At 40.3% G+C, this 16,982-nt stretch overlaps 1 protein-coding gene across 2 annotated transcripts in view; it reads left to right on the forward strand.

The window, feature by feature from the left end:
- Window positions 1–16,982, forward strand: part of LOC149068826 (protein phosphatase 1 regulatory subunit 16A-like) — a 58,167-nt gene that overhangs the window by 20,397 nt on the left and 20,788 nt on the right. The window contains exon 2 of one of the 2 annotated variants that reach the window (XM_089251405.1): window positions 849–952. The exons of the other annotated variant lie outside the window; for it this stretch is intronic. The gene's annotated coding sequence lies outside the window, so the exon portion shown is untranslated. The remainder of the gene's footprint in view (window positions 1–848; window positions 953–16,982) is intronic. 2 annotated transcript variants of the gene reach the window in all.

Below are 16,982 nucleotides of genomic sequence, written 5' to 3' on the forward strand. Positions count from 1 at the left end.
AAATAAATAAATATATGATAATTTATAAGTAATACACATAATTATAATATAATCTGAAAAGCTATGGAAACTATATAGCCTACACATCAACGAATTATTAATTGAAATAAATTTCGATTAAAAAAACTGATTCTGTAAAAGAGTCGGAAAACGGCCAAGAATACGTGAAAGTATAAGAATATCCCGTAAAATACGGGACATGTAATCACAATACTCGTGCTGTAGGTTAGAGGTCCGTCGAATTATTTCAGACATTTCATTGGTCCTTGGGAACAAAAAGGTTGAGAAACGCTGCTGTACTTGGTGTCCTGTGTTGGACCAAGGAAGTTCTTCGGGAACCGAAATTATATTTCAACGTAAAAGAGGAATATCAACTTATACTAAAATTATAACGCGTGTCACCCAATCGATGGAGATGATACAAAAAAATGGCGGAAGGATTGGACCCCGAAAGCAGGAAATGTACAACCGTTCCGGGATTTCATTGTTGGTATTCATTCAAATACAAAAAGCTCTCTATTTTTTGTCGTATTTTATTCCTACCGTTATTCTATTCGAGGCCATTGTTAATATTTTTTTTATTGAAGTATTATTATATACGCCAGAAAACGGACACACGTATGACAATTTCCTGGAAATGCAAAACCTCTACATTTTACTTTATTTTATCGCGATTTATTTTGGAAACAGAGCGCACACACACACACCTCGCTCGCTCCGTTGGGTCTCGATCCACGGCCGCCTTTTTTTTTCTTAATTTTGTCTGTGTAAGATAACTCGGTGTTTTGGTGACTCGAATTTCGGTTTAGGATGTGTACATAATAATACCTACATTACCATTTTTTTAGGAGCCGGAGGAGAATGTGACCATAACCAGTAGTGTGTGATACACTTGAAATCGTGTCATCGAAATTGTAGTTTTTTTATGATCTTGAATCCGTTACCAAAAAAGGTAGGAAAAGAAAAATGTTTTCCCCCATTGTTTTAAAAGGTCACTATCACTGTATTCTAGGTCATGATTTCAATGTGGCAAATCAGCTATTCTTCGTCAATAGCACGTTCATAGGTGCCAACGCTTCCGATTTTTAAGCCTTATTAAAATCTTCCGGTCGGAAATCTAAAAATCTTCGAATTTTTCGTATCTTCATAGAAAAATCCCTAAAAGTCCTCAAATTGAGCTTTTTTTAAATGGAAAAGCCCTAAAGCAAATATTCTTTCAGTCGTTGCAATTTCAAGCTGACCCCGTTTTCTCAGGAAAAATATGGGGAATCAGGATTTCCAAGTAAGAAAAATCGGTAATTGTCACCAAATATGATGGTTAAAGTAAGCAGAGTGGCCAATTATTGCTAAAAAAATCAGAACGGAAAAATGCGTCCCGGAAAAACGGGATTTCATATGGTCACCCCTTGCAATTTCAAAACCCGATTTTCTCCTTCGATATGTTTTCTTTGATGGGAATGTATCGTCACGGGATAAACTACAGATTTTTCTAGTCTGTGAATTGGCACCTATGCACGTTGTTAAGAAGACTACTATAAATAAAAAATGATAATTTATGCATTCGTGATTATGGAGGGAATTGGACTGCCCTCAGTAAGCAGGGCCGTCTCAACGCGCTTTGGATTATTCAGACACTGACTGGGAACCTCTTGGTGAACGAGGGGCCTCTGCGTTTCCTCGGCCTAGTGGACTTGTGGACACTTAAGATTGCCTTGGCCGTAAGACCCTGATTTGAAAACACTAACTACGTACATAATGTACATTTTGATTTCAAATGCTTTAAAAGCTCTACCTCAGCCGGAGAGGGGGGGGGGGGGGAGAACCATTGCATGCTGTTCTCATTGAGTGTTCCCACCATCATTATAGGCTAGATAGGTAAAAAAGTTAATTGGCAAGAATTTTATCGGCCATCACCCTACATGGGGGTGACCATTTAATTTCTTGTTAATAAAGTGCTTCAATGATGAACGAAATCAGTTTCTTTGTCAATATTTAGTTGACAAATGTTTCATTGTGAAATTGCAAACTAGTCTATATTAGTGACTATACAATTACAGAATCCAACAAAACCACCCATAAAACCAGGGCCCATTTTAGAGCATGGATCCCCACGAGCCTAACCGCATTTTACAAGTTCCGTAGGATGGGGTTTTTCGCAGGCCCCGGCTAAATTTTTCACAGACTCCTCTATATTAAATTTAGTGTGAAAAACAAAATGATGAAAACCATATCAGGCCCCGGGCTGCAGCTCTGTCAGTCCCACTCTTGTGAGGGGTCATGCCCAGTGGCCCCCCCCCCCCCACAGTCCATAAGTGACCCCACCTCATGATATTTTGTATAGTACAATTAATTTTGAAAATAAGTAGGAAATATGGCGGCTGTTTATTTCCAGCTAAGTATGGGACTACCATAGCATCACTTTGCCTGGGGGGCCCCCATGATGTTGAGACAGTCCTAAATAGAACTCGGATTAGCGGGGAGATCAATAAATTCTAGGCCAGTGGTCTGGATGTCAATCTTCTTTGCAAAATTTTCGTTCAGTATAAATTCACTGAAAAAAATCAATTAAATACGTATAAAGGATCTTGCTTCTAGATAAGAGTTGAAGACTCTGGGTAAGACAGGGGAGCCACGAGAAAAAAATATGGTTCAAAGGGGGCCACTGACCTAGAGCATATGTAAACGTGTAAATGATCAAAAGAGTGACCTGTAAAGCTAGGTATTATGTCAGTGAGCGACCAAAAGAGTGAGCCAGAGAGTTTGCAAGCGTGTGAGTGACCAAACCAGTGTGCAAGCATATGAGTGACCAAAACACGGGGAAGCGGGTTATAGCACAGGGTGGCGAATTTTGGGAAAGTAGTCAAGAAAATTCTATTATAATGGAAGAAGGGTGGAAAAATTCGCGTAGCCCCACAGGGAGGCGGAAAAACCACAAATGCGTCTCTGCCACAGTATATAATACAATAGATTCAGACATTAATTTAAAATGTTGCTGGTACGAAGGAGCACTATTTAGCATTCATGCCCATTACTGCAAAGTCTTCAACATGGGGAGGGGAAAGGAAAAGAGAAAGCTTTCTCCTCCCTTTTTCTCCAAAAGAACGCTTGGAATGTTTCTCACCCATCCTCCTTCATTGAGAAGAAAAAGCGAAAAGAGCCTAAAAACTTGACCCCACCTTTGGATGCTCGTCCCACACCCACCCGTAACATCCTCAAAGCCATTTTAATACTCGAAATTTTTCTTAATACATTCTTTTCTTATCTTATACAAAAAAAAAAATCTATTATACATTTCTGGGAAATACCAAAACCAGTTTTTTTAGGGATGGAGAGCGACTATGTATTGGAAGTGAGCGGGAGATTCTATATAATACTCTTTTTTTGTGCTATGCCGGATAGAATTGGCGACTTAGCATCGATTTTTGCCGCGATTGGAAAATTCCTCGTGATTTTTCTTGTACTTGCGGGAGGGGGGCTTAACCAATACCTTCTAAAGCAGAAGGTATTGGCTTAACCGGCAACCCCTATATGTAGCTGTAGATGGCGTGGGCTATAGCCAAGAGTTCCATTTGAAGAATGATTGATCGCCAAATGTGTATAGTCCACATGTAGCAAAGCCATAAATCCGCCCCTGTCTAGAGCAGTGGTTCTCAACGTTTGGAAGCCCGCGGGCCGGTTTCACTTATTTTTGTAAGTGGAAGACTCAGTCAAACACACGACTTATTTATATACGGAAACTGAACCGGTCAAACGGAAATGGGTAATTACACTCGCGGCCCGGTCTGAATGATGTCAGGGGCCCGGCTGTTGAGGAAACACTGGTCTAGAGAGTATGGGGCTAGGTCAGGCATTGGGACTGAACGACCAAACGAGTGGTCTAGAGCAGTGGTTCTCAACCTTTGGAAGCCCGTGGCCCGGTTGATTTCTTTTATGTGAGTGGAAGGCCCGGTCATACGCACGCCTAATCAGTGCCGTCTTAAGGCATGAGCCCACCCGGGCACCTCAAGAGAAAAGGAGGCCTCACAAAAATGGGATCTGGTTGAGATTTTCGAAAATTTGCGTGGTAGGGCCTCAGAAAAATCATTTGGCCCGGGGGCCTATGATGCTCTTAAGACGGCCCTGCGCCTAATGGGGTATAAATGGGTAAAGATGAATCGGTCAACTATTCGCGGCCCGGAGGTCTAGAGAGCTTGCAAGCACATGAGTGACCAAAAGAGTGGCATAGAGTGTGAGCATAGGACAGGGCCGTAACTGACGGAGAGGGTCAATTGCCCCGGGCGGAAATTTTAGGGGGGGGGGAACAAAGAACACCGTTATAAAATTATCGAATTTTAAAGTTGTGGGGGGGGGGAAGCAAAAATCCAAGTTATGGCCCTGGCATAAGAGCTACTAAAAGAGTGACCCAGAGTTTGTGAGCATGGGAGTGACCTAGAGAGTGTAAGCATGTGAATGACCAAAATAGTGACCTTTAGAGCGAGTGACCAGGCCAGTGAGCAATCAAAAGAATGACCCACAGAGTTTGCGAGCTCGTGAGTGACCAAAAGAGTGGCCTAGAGCAGTGGTTCTCAACCTTTTTTTGACTCGCGGAGCCCTTTTTGGTAAAAAAATTTCTTTGGTGTAGCCCAGTAGGTCTATTTTTTATTTACTCATCCAAGTTACTGATTTATTTTTATTATTTAAAAATATTTATATATTTTTTTCGAATTTACCGTTTTTATTTTCCTCGGGCGGCCACGGACAATACCTTCTAGAGCAGGCCACTTCTGCTCTAGAAGGTATTGCCACGGAGCCCTCATGGAGCACCGGTTGAGAACCGCTGGCCTAGAGAGTTTGTGATCGACCTAGAGAGTGTGAGTACGAGAGAGACTAAAGGAGTGACCTAGAGGGAGTGGTGCATGGGAGCGGCCTAGAGAGTATGTGAATGACAAAAATAGTTGCCAGGCCTGTGAGCGACCATAAAAAAAATGACAGACACGGGTGGGAAGCGAGCGGGGTTACTGTACCGAGGAATGAGTGGTCACGAAAAACTAGAATGGGAGAAGGGCGGCAAAATTTGTGTAGCCCACGGGGGGCAAAACTACGAATCCGCCCCTGGCCACGAGAATTAAAATAATAACTGGACGGGGTCTCGGGTGACGGCCAAATAAGGTTTGTCTTCCCATTATCGCCATTAATCTGCCGAATCTTTTTCTTTCTTCTGACTCTCCCACCTATCTACCTTTGATACAGTGTGTCTGTCTCTCTCTTCCCTGATGGGTGAAAGTTGTCCGGTTTACCCACGATTTCGAGCACTTTCCGTGAATGATCTCGATCTGGAAGGAATCTCCTCCCACGCCGAGTCACTTACTGTAGTTGATATCCAGAGCAGCTGCGATTAAGTACTTTTGTAAGCCAGAGCTAGGGATTAACTCGCTCTGTTGGTAAATACGGATTCGCCGACAGTGACATAAATCGAAGTAGTTGTAGTGCTTGCTGTATGTAGCTTATGTGGTATGGTTTTATGGATCTCTCAAGGATATATGACATAACAGAAGCCGTAGCGATTTAGACGTGCTATTCTAATCCACGAGGCAAGATTTTCAACGGGGCTCGGTCGATTTTCCCCTCAAAATGAAAGTGTGTGAATTTTCAGCATTTTCTCGCAATAGGTCGATTGCCCTCAGTCTGATTTTCGTCGTTGTAGGTGTGAGGTGGGATTTTGAGACACTTTTCAAACATTTTTATTCAAGTAACCAGTAATCATATGTAAAAATTATGTGCAATTCGATTAAGAAATTCGAAGAGCTATCAAAAGTGTGTTGACATGCGCCGATGAAAATAAAGGGTTTTTACTAGCGCTCTCTGCTGTTGACTGATAACATTAATTTCCGAATTGATGCGCATTATAGGAATATGTTTCTCTTCTTTTGGAGAAATTTATGTTGCAAGTTATTTATTTTAATAAAATTTATTACAGTTGAACTCTTAATCATACAGAAAGTTGAAGCACTCAAATATCGGTTAATATAATTTTGTTTAAAATTTTGTTATAGTGGACAAGTTTTATTTTTTAATAGCATAGGCCTTACTGGGCCCGTTCGTAACCCCACAATCAGCCAAGAGCTGGGCATGGGGGGTAACAATTTGATTCTGTTCTGTTCTGTTTAATAGCATAAAGACTCTTCCAAGTCAGTCAATCAAGTGTTGTTCCGTTAAGAAACAGCTTCGGTTTCGATATTTTTACCCTCAAAGATAAATTAGTTTCGTTTTTTAGAGCCATCTATTCTTTAGATCAGGGGTCTTCAACGCGTTTGCCACATTTGGCCCTTCGAGCGTTTTCAGAAAATAGTTGGAAACATCGAAAAACTATTAATTTACAATTAATGAAAGAAATGATTTTGGAATTAATGAAAGAAATGATTTTGGAATTAATGAAAGAAATGATTTTGGAATTAATGAAAGAAATGATTTTGGAATTAATGAAAGAAATGATTCCAAAATAAATTGATGCAAATTCGGAATTGATGAAAGAAATATGAATTAATAATTCTGGAATTGTTATTTCATAATCATTTAATTATGAAATAAGAATTCCAGAATTGATGAAAATTCAGAATTATTGGAAGGTATAATTTTGAAATTTATGAAACAAATAATTTTTCAGAATTAGTGAAAAAAATAACTTACGAAATTATTTATCTCACAGATTTTTTTTTTTAATTTTTAATATAAATTATTTCACAATTAATGAAAAATGATTGCATTGTTATTGAAAGAAATGATTTCAAGATACATTGAGAAGGAAAATAGTTTCAGAATTACCGAAGTTAAATAATTATACAGAAACATTTAAAGTGATTTCAGATGAAAACTAGAATTAATTATATTCATCAGTAATTGATCAAAACTTAATACTTCAGAAATTCAGTGAAAAAAATTATAGTTAGTAAAAAAAATAATTTAAGAATAAAATAAAAGTTTTCAATTATTTTTGCCCCTGTTTAATTTGGGGGCCCAATTGGCTCCCTTCTATATTAAGATGTCACTAAATTACATGAGTTAGTGGTGGCCCCCGCGGGCTTCGTGGGAAGTTTCAATTTCGCTCATGGTGTCTGAAAGGTTGAAGACCCCTGGTTTATAGATGATACACTTCTTGGTTTTACACGTATAGGTTTCGGTCATAATTTTTCACACTTTATGCCGTTTCTTTTATCCGAAAAATCAATTTCTCAATTTACAGGATACTTTATTTTGATTGGTCGCGCCCACTTACAAAAAATCAGATACAGTGAAATATTGGTTAATACAGGGAGTCCTTAACATACGGGTCGCGACCCAAATTTGGGTCGCAGGGGCTTAGAAGTGGGTTGTGTAAACCCACTCACAGCAGAGTGAGTATTCTTGAGCTTCACAAACCCAATTTAATTCGCAAGGCTTCCGAGATGGGGGTCGTACAAATCCTCTTACAGCTAGGGATTCTTGATCTATGGGTCACAATCCGAGCTTGATTCACAGGGATTTTCGAGATGAATCGCTCAAATCCACTAACAGCCAGGGATTCATGAGCTATGGGTCAGTATCGAAACTTGATTCGCAGGGGCCTCCTAGATGGGTGGTTGTAATCTTCTAACTGTTCGGCTATAAATGCACTTATTGCGTGACTGGTTTTCCTAAGATGTGTACAAAGAGTCATTACATGTAAACACGTATTCACTGACAGAGGCATATTTACTGGCCCAGAGCTGCAAGTTCGAAGGTGTCGCAAATTTGAAGTGATTTAGAAAATTAGAGTAGAATAGGAGGAGGGCAGCACAAAAGCTCAAACCCGCCTCTACTTAAAGAGCGAGGGACCAGGTGAGCAACCAAAAGAGTGACCGTGTGAGTACATTCATACATGTGAGAGATCGAAAGAAGGTGCAGGCACGTAAGCGACCTAGAGAGTGTGCAAATATGGAGAGATCTAGAGATTGTGAAAGCAAGAAGACACGTATGTGTGGCCAAAAGAATGACCTGGAGGGCGAGTGACCAGCTCAGTCAATACCTTCTAAAGCAGCTTGCTCTAGAAGGTGTTGGCTCAGTGAGTGACGAGAAGGGAGACCTAGAGATTGTGTAAGTATGTATGAGTGACGTAGAGCACGAGGGACCGCGTTAGTTAGTGACCTCGAGGGAGTGCAAGCATAGGAATGACCAAGTGGTTGAGGATTGAAAAGAGTGACCTGAAGAGCATGAAAGTGCGTGAACGACAAAAGGAATGGCTTAGAGTTGTATTTAGAAAAGGGGGTAAAAAAAGTGGACTTATAAGCGAAAATTAAACTAAAATTGGCAGTGGGCGGCAAAACCCTAATTCCGTCTCCGTTCACTGATACACAATATTCTGAGCTGACTCTCTTCATAGATCTGGAGAAGAAAATTTTCTAGAAATATGGTAATCCGAAGGTTTCTCCATAAAAAAAAAAGTCCCGGTAGATGTCAGTGAGTGTGGGATCAGGTTGCCCTCACGTAGTAACAGCGACTACCGTCGGAATCTCTATCAGAAAAAAAACGAAGAGGAAGATAAGTTCTCAAACGAGGTAGCAAGCGAACAAGAATCTCATTTCCAGCGAGAGGTCGATGAACGGACTCTCCTTCCAGATGCACCCGAATGACCCACATAACGTCCATCTTTGGTCTATTCCCAGACATGGTGTAGATATAAGTTATAACGTACTCGTAAATACCTGCATTGTGCATGCAGTAGCTAATCTGCAGGAAACGGTAACATCAGATTTCGACGTATATAAATTGATATGTGGATACTATTATGGGATCCACCGCACGGTTTGTTTTTCCTCCTCTTACTCGTGATGGTAGAAATGAACATGGTGATGAGGTTATCATCATCTTCGAGAGGAAAAACCTTCTCGTGGTGATTTGGATGAATAACATAGAAAGGAACGAGAGATTAATAAGAAAAGAGAAGATATATCTCTGTAGGAGAAATCCAAACGCGGTGGAAAAGAATGAATAATAGCAATTGTATAATATCTTTGATGGCTTTTACTGAAAGCGTTGACCGTATCTATCTCTCTACCTAATGGTGGTCATTAATGGTTATAATGAGGATAAAAAGTACGTGCTGTATTCAACCGGATCTTTTATGTAAGTTACAGGGGGAGAGAGAGAGAAGCTGTATCTATCATGTACCGGGTGCCCCATAAACTCGTAAATAGTTTATAAATTCATAAAAATTGTAGGAATCGGAAAATTCGAATGTGGTTTGTGCGAAAAATTTATTCTCACGAAAATTTTTATTTATTTTTTTTTTTTGGTGCTGAAAAGTTCAGATTTTTGTCGATAGAGAGGGTGCACCGAAGCAAATCACTGGAAATTGGAAATGTGCGTATTAGAGTTTTATAAAATGCAGGGTTTGTGATTAAAAGCTCATTTCTGAATTTGCCCCCGTTACTGGCGCATACCTAAGGTTTCATTGTGGTGCTGACATGAGGTGGATGAAGCACTATTCGTGAAGTTGTTTTACCTCAGCCACGAATCGCCGGCTGAAGCTTTACGAACGTTTCGGACACAGGAGTGCCGTCTTAGCGCATGGGCTCACCCGGGCGCAGCTCGGGGACCCCCAAGAGGACCCCCGGGCTGTGCCCGAGTGAAATGAGATTCGGTTGAAATTTTCGAGAATTTTCCAGGTAGGACCTCAAAAACATCACTTGGCCCGGGGGCCCATGATACTCTTAAGACGGCCCTGAGAAGAGATTGAAGAAAGGTTCGGGCCAAATCACTCCCGTAGGACCGGTGTAAAGTGTCATCTATCCACAAAAATTTGGACTAGTTTTTTTTTCTGGACCCAAAAAAAAATCCCCTTCGTAAGACTGTTTTTTTCCACAAATCGCATTCAAAAATACCAATTCCTTCGATTTTTATGAATTTATGGAACACCCTGTACATAAGAAAAATCTATACCTTTTACCATTATCTACGAGAAAAGTTTTACCTGAGCTTTGCAACTTCCAAATTTACGATAAGTAAGCAACAACTTATCGAATTCATATTTTCCATTTTCTAAAATGATTTCAGTGGATTAGATACATACTGACTGACACTCTGAGTATGGCATAGGCTGTAAAAATTTTATTACCTTTTATTGACACACCTCTTATACACGTACTCTCACACACCCAACAATCACATACAAATTTCTTCATCCAGCTCGTACGGAGCAGCATCGAACAGGGACGCTTTTGGGAGTCGTCTTCTTCAAACCGAGGACAACTCAGGTCTATCGCCATAGGCAATTTACTACCTAGTGAGTTGTGGCGGAAGTGTAAGTGTGTGTACCTAATAGTCTGAGTGCGTATCTAGTGTTGTGTATGATTTTTCAGTGCTGCCATCTATATCTCAGAAGTGAGTGATGTGTAGTGACTGAATATTTGTACTGTTTGTAGGACTGTTGCTCTGTGGCGAGACTTTTTAACTGGGAGATCGGCTTGCATTTGCGCCTCGAAGTTGGGAACCACAGAAAAACCAACTTCAGCCGACCACCACTGTGGCGACGGTGGGTGCTTTTGGGAGTCTATAGACTCGGTGCACCCTGAGAGAAAATGCATCTACCCCAGTCAGTCGGCAAAAACTAAGACGCACTTAGATACGGCTCTGCACGGCTTGACAAATCGGGAAAAAAAAATTAAGTGCCAGAACCGAATATTCATAAGTCATCGGAACATTTTTCCTTATACATCTTTCACTTTATAATCATTAGTCATATAACTCTCTCACTTTGGAGTTTACCCATTCAGTTTGTTCACATAAAAGGATATAAAATCTTTGAAAAATGGCTCCTCGTACATTCATAGCTTAAGATAGAAGATTATTTTACTGATTGAATTGAATTACCAAAGTCATGAAAGTTTCAGATCCGTTCAGTAAATATCGTAAAAAAAAATATTGTCTCAACTCTGCTCTTCTGATTTATACGTATTCTAATTTATGGTCATAACAAATATTCGAGTTCCTTTTTCAGGTTCAAAGTCCAAGAGATTCAGAGTTCGTTCGTACTCGAGACGAGGGGTCAAAACGTTCATGAACCCCCCGCGTAGGGAAAAACCCCATCCTACTGATTCTACATACGAAACATTGCGCGTGGGTGGTAATAAAAGACAATAAATGTTTGTTCCGAGATGGAATACACATCACATACAACCTCCTATGCGCATATTCTTATACCTCGTTGCGGACGAACAAGAAGCTACCACCGCCACCATCTCCCACGTTTCCTGCCTCATTTGATAGCATATTTCCCATGTAGTATTTATTGTGAAAAGGAAATACACATACGCCCACGAGGTTTTTCGTTGTACATAATAGATTTTCTTCTTTCCCATTCGATATCCAATCACCTTTTCGGCTTCACCCAACCGATTCCGAATCTCTCCCCCGTGGTTCTTGGGGCGTTGGCCTTCTTAAAAATCAAGCATAGCAATCGGTTCTTCTTCCTCTTCATCCATAACTTGTCCGTTTTTACGATGATTTCCAATGAGCCCACACGCGGATAGTTGAGAGAGAGAGGGAGAGCAATCTCCGTGTGAACAATTGAAAGGGAAGCACTAATAGCATCAGTGAGAGAGAGAATCGTTTCCGATCTGATCAGCTGAACTCTTCCACTCATTCAAGCCTCTCACTTGTTCGATGAAAAAGATAAAAAAAGAGGTTACGTCAACCCTCGAGGGGTGAAAAGACAGTTAAAATCGCCCTCCAGGCTCTCGAATACCGTTGACACTGAACAAAATGCACCTCACAGTTGGTGAGACGGGAGATGAGATTGTATCGATTAATGATTAATCATCGCTAGGAGGCTACTGTAGTTTCGTTACTGTGACCGGACAACTCGGAATTCCGTTAAAGGTCTCGATGATGATTTATAACGTTGATATCGACATCAGGTTGACCCTTTGACGGTTAGCGGAAGAGAAAATACAGTTGAACCAACACCGGCTGTAGCAGACTACTATAGCCGGTGTTGGTCGAACTCGGTTGAAAACGTCAACCATTCTCCCATTTGCAGAAGTCCTCCTCGGAGAGCAGGCTCCAACACAAACGCCTTTAGGAGGATGTGCGGTCACACTGGACCCCGCACTTACGATGATAATTATTTATATCCTAAATTTTTGATTTTCATCCATTCTGGAGAGATCTGTCATTTCATCTAGAAAGAAATAACTAGACTTATTGTTTTCAAAAATTTTGAACTTTCATTTCATTCTGGAATTCAGAATTTTCATAGGTGCTAGAATTATTTCTTTCATTCATTCTGAATTTTTTTTTTTATGGGTGGTGGAATTATCTGTCAATTATTTTCGATGTATGGACACACCTCTCTCGCACAAAATCCATAAAATCGGGGGTAAGGGGAAGCCAAAATTATTGACTCCTCTAGCCTCGCTTCTGGTTATGGCTCCAACATGATATTTACATCATACTAGAATGTAAGTAAAATGTAGTAATCTGTACATTTCACTTCGAACTATGTGAGATAGATGGCAGCACCAATGGTAAACAAAACATGCATGCCCCTGACAACATACGCGGAGCCCGCTTATAACGCTTTTAAAAAAAACGTTATGAAAAACGTAAGCGGGAAACGCTGAAAAGATATCAAGGAAACAGATATTTTCTGGATATTATTGAGGTGAAGAATGCTTGCCCGGTATGCAAGAGAGCCTGGGTTCGAACCTCATTGGAGACCAGGTGACTTTTCTTTCCGAGTTAACCTAGCACCACCTAGAGATAGAAGACCTCCGCATTGTTTGCCATAAACGTCATTCAGACTACCTAGCCAAGTTTGCTACATTTTGAAACACGGCATCTTATTTCGTTTCTTATTATTTTGGCGTAGAATCTTCCTGATTGGCTCACAAATACCGCATAGTGATTGGATGTGGGGCATAGAAATCGCCAATTCTGAGCCCGATCGTTTTTTTTCCCGCGCAATGATGATACTGGCACGGTCACAAGGAATTTTTCTTCCCTGAATATTCTGAGGGAAAATGGACTTTACTGACGTCACAAGCAGAGTGTGGAGGCCTTCTATCTTTAGGAGGTACTGGTTAACCTCAGCATAATATCCTAATATCCAGAAAATATCAGTTTCCTCGATATCTGGGGCCGAGAAGATAGCCGTCTATCTCTCTCTCTCAATACGACTTTTCTTTGTGATTCACACTATAGAAAGAAAAAAAAATCTTGAACTTCAATGTAAAACAGAAAAGCTAACGGAACGTATCACAAATTGGCGAAATCGTAGCCACACATGCTCTGCAACAAATAAAAATTCGCTGCCGTAAATTGCGACATCTACCAGCAAATTCAAAATATAAAATGGAAATAATATGCCCTCACCTTATATGTGCGAAGACGATTCATTTTTGTCTTCAAATTGGCTGCAGTAATGAACCTAAGGTCCCTTTACACCTACGACGCATTTTAGAGTTAATTTAAATTACTTTTAGAATGATGGATGTTTTTGAAACTTTTTTTTTCAATTCAAAGTTACTAGACTGATGGTTTAGGAGTCAGCTATTGGAACGAGACGACGATAAGAGTGGAAACCTTACATTCTATGTGGGACGAAGTATTGAGTTTTTAGTTCTGTTGTTCAAAATACTGGGAGGCTCCTGAGCGCTTGTGTTTATAAACAAAAACATAACTTTGGACTTATAATATAGTCAGTCCTGTAGAGATAATTGTGTAACTGCCCAAGATGAAATTACAACAGTTGAAAAAAAGAACAAACAGAAAAGCGGTTTTAAACAAGGGGCGTCACCCGATTGAAACTTCAAGATACAACTAGGATAAGAAAGCGTTTACTGCAGTGATAGTGTTGTAGTATCTCCTCCACCCAAGAACCAGCGGACCGATTTCTTTATGGTCAACTTTTCCCAATTAACTACTCAAAACGAGAGAAGAGAGAAATTAAAGTAAAAAAAAAAAAAAAGCCACTGGAACACTTTCTGTAGGAGTCCAACTTTCACTTGTGTGTTTGTCCCAATTTTTCTTTTCTCAAACTGAACGAACGCGTGGGACGCGACGTGAAAGAATTTTTACCTTTTTTTTTTTTGTATTCAATTCTATCTGATGGAGGAATCCACCCTTTTCCTGCTTTTAACGAGAAGCCGCAACTCATCACATTAAAAGAAAAAAAACCATTGGGAGAATATAGATAATACAGAACAGGGAGAGAAGAAAAATGGTTCTTTCATATATATGTAGTGTAACGAAGGGCGGCATCAAACAAAAAAGTAAAAATACCGTCTTTTTCTTTCACACCATTGGATGCCTTTTCATGTGTAAATTCTCTCGTTACCTGACCTGAATCGATAAAAAAGAAGAAAAATCGAGCTGAATACATGGTTAATGTTGTCTGAGAAATTTGAAATTCCTGAGATGTTTCTGGACTATTTCGTTGTTGTTGCTGATTTTAGACGATCCCAGGTTAAATGCGTTTTCTTTTGTCTGCTGTTATTATTCGCCGTAAAGCATAAATTAGTCTTTAGACCATGGGTTTCCAACTGGGGGTTCCGTGACGGTTTTCTCGTTTTTCCTCATGATTAAACGCCACGAAACTCTTAAAAGTCCCAAAAAACCGGAGAGCTTTCAAAAAAAATTTTCTTGTTACTGGTACTAAACAACTTACTTGATGACTGAACAACTCTCTTATTTTGCTCTGGGGCTATGATGCTGTTGAGACGGCAGTAAGGATACACACTTTAGGATAAATATTTAAAAATTTGAGTTCCGCGGTGCACCCTTGCAACTATCAAGGATTGCGCGGAACAGGCTTATAACTATCACGGGCTCCGCGAGAAGTTTTACATTGGAGACCCCTGACCTAGCTAGAGAGTGTGCAAGTAAGTATGTGAGTGAGAGATGGATACGGTGTGAGAGAAGGGAGGAACTAAGCGGAGGACCAGGGCGGCTATTTTAGAGGAATGAGTAGCCAAGAAAACTAGACTAGAATGAGTGAAGGGTGACAAAGTTTGTATAGTCCACAGGCGACCAAACCATAAAACTGACTCCGGAGGGGACCCCGGGTGAAACCCTAATCGGCTGGCCCAAAAATTATGTGGCCCTCATGAATTGCTCGAATTCCCGCTTGGAAAAATGAGACATTTGCTCAAGCTTCACCTGATCCCATTACCGTGGAGTGTCCCTATACATCCGAGAAGGCCCTCCGGGCCGGGCTGACAAGGCTCAGGCCCGGGACATGCTTTTTCACGCTATAAATTCATAAAGGGGCCCGTGAAAGATCCCAGCCTAGGGGCCCTGCTCCAGGATGTGGGAGCCATGCTTCGAGCCCATGTAGTAAGACGGTAATTTATTAAAGAATCGGGCAATACCTTCCTTCTTCAATTCAGAAATACACAAAATGGGTGAAAAAACACTTAATGCCTGATAATAATAAATGCCCTTCGTTTAAAAGCACCGTTATGTATACATATTGAGAGCGGTTATGATGTGGTTCGAAAACAATTGGTTAGTTCATTGTTAGTGGCGTCATCTGTTGTAAACATATGAAGGAATATCGCCGAAGATCCTACGCGTACGTCCTCATGAACAAGTTTAGGAATTCCTGGCAACCCTTCTTCAACGCTTTCTTTCCCATTTTGTCTACTCAAATGATAAATGATATTGTTGCATCGGAACTTCTGCTGTCATCTATGAAATATATAAAACACTGAAAAATACTGGTTGCGCCTGCTTAAAATTCGGTGCATAGAAAAAATATTTTGTTATGATATTAATAAATATTGTATAAACAATAATATTAGTTTAATTATCAGGTTTGCCTCGGAATTTTAACAGTTGTGTGTGTATTGTGAATAAACATTAGTAAAACCAGCAAAGAGAGAGCTGTCCTTAGCTTTCTGACATTGTGACAAAAAGGAAAATGTTAAAATTCTGTTGCAATACTTCATAATTCATATAATATTATTGCTCATAAAATATTTATTAACATCATGTATTGTTTTATTTACGCTGCACATTAATCGAAAATCAGTCACTAATAACAATAAAAGAATTATAGCAGTTGTGTTTTTTATTCGATAGGTGGCAGCAGAGTTTTCAGTTCAATGATGTTTCATACATGAAATTTAATACAATACTGCAGTGTTTCTCGACCTTTTTCGGACCATATTTTCTTATCGTGACACCCCCCCCCCCCCCCCACACACACACACACACACTCCCGTCTTATCCATGGCCTCCACTCTCATCCAAGAGCACAATCCTTTCTACTTATCGAATTGAGTTTAATAAAAATTGAATTTACAATGAACAAAATTTGTACGAGATCGATCTTTGAAATCCTGAGCCAGGCACGGATCCAGAAGGTGGATGATCATCCTTCAAGAGCCAAGTTATGTGGGAGAAATAGATCTGTGTAAAATACTGGATGATTCACGCATACACAACGAACCTCTACAATAAATCGACCCTCGAACACACAACCCTCGGTCTGCGCCTACCCTGGGCTAGAGTTCAGTGACTCCAATAGGAGTAAAGTTATTGCAAATATTCGGAGGGCCCTCAAACCCAATATTTCTATAGATACTGGATATATATATTCTGGAGGTTGGTGGCAAATAAATTGGGGGGGGGGGAGGCTCGGTCCCTGGACCAGATACAAGTTTATTTTTGTGCATGTTCCTAACGTATTCATCATATAAAACCCCTGGCTGTAAGTGGGTTTGTTTGACCCTTCTCGGAAGCCCTTGCGAATCAAGCAAGGGCGCCGCCTGACAGTCCATGGTTAGGAAACTAGCTTTTGACTGTGCAGGTCTGGGTTCGAATACCGGTTATACGGCATGGATTTCTACTAGTATTAATGAGATTCCTGGACAGATCGGACAGATCTCTCGGAAATATGTGAGGATCACGTTATTAGTAAAACAAAAGTTTGGGTCGTTACGCTTGGCTCAAAAGTCTTTTTCTTTTCTTAAAGGCTTAAAGGAAAA

Source organism: Pholcus phalangioides, unplaced genomic scaffold (genome assembly GCF_987345545.1).
Source record: "Pholcus phalangioides strain wild (caught in Gottingen) unplaced genomic scaffold, Ppha-v1.0 ptg000024l_1, whole genome shotgun sequence".
In the NCBI taxonomy this organism is placed as follows: domain Eukaryota; kingdom Metazoa; phylum Arthropoda; class Arachnida; order Araneae; family Pholcidae; genus Pholcus; species Pholcus phalangioides.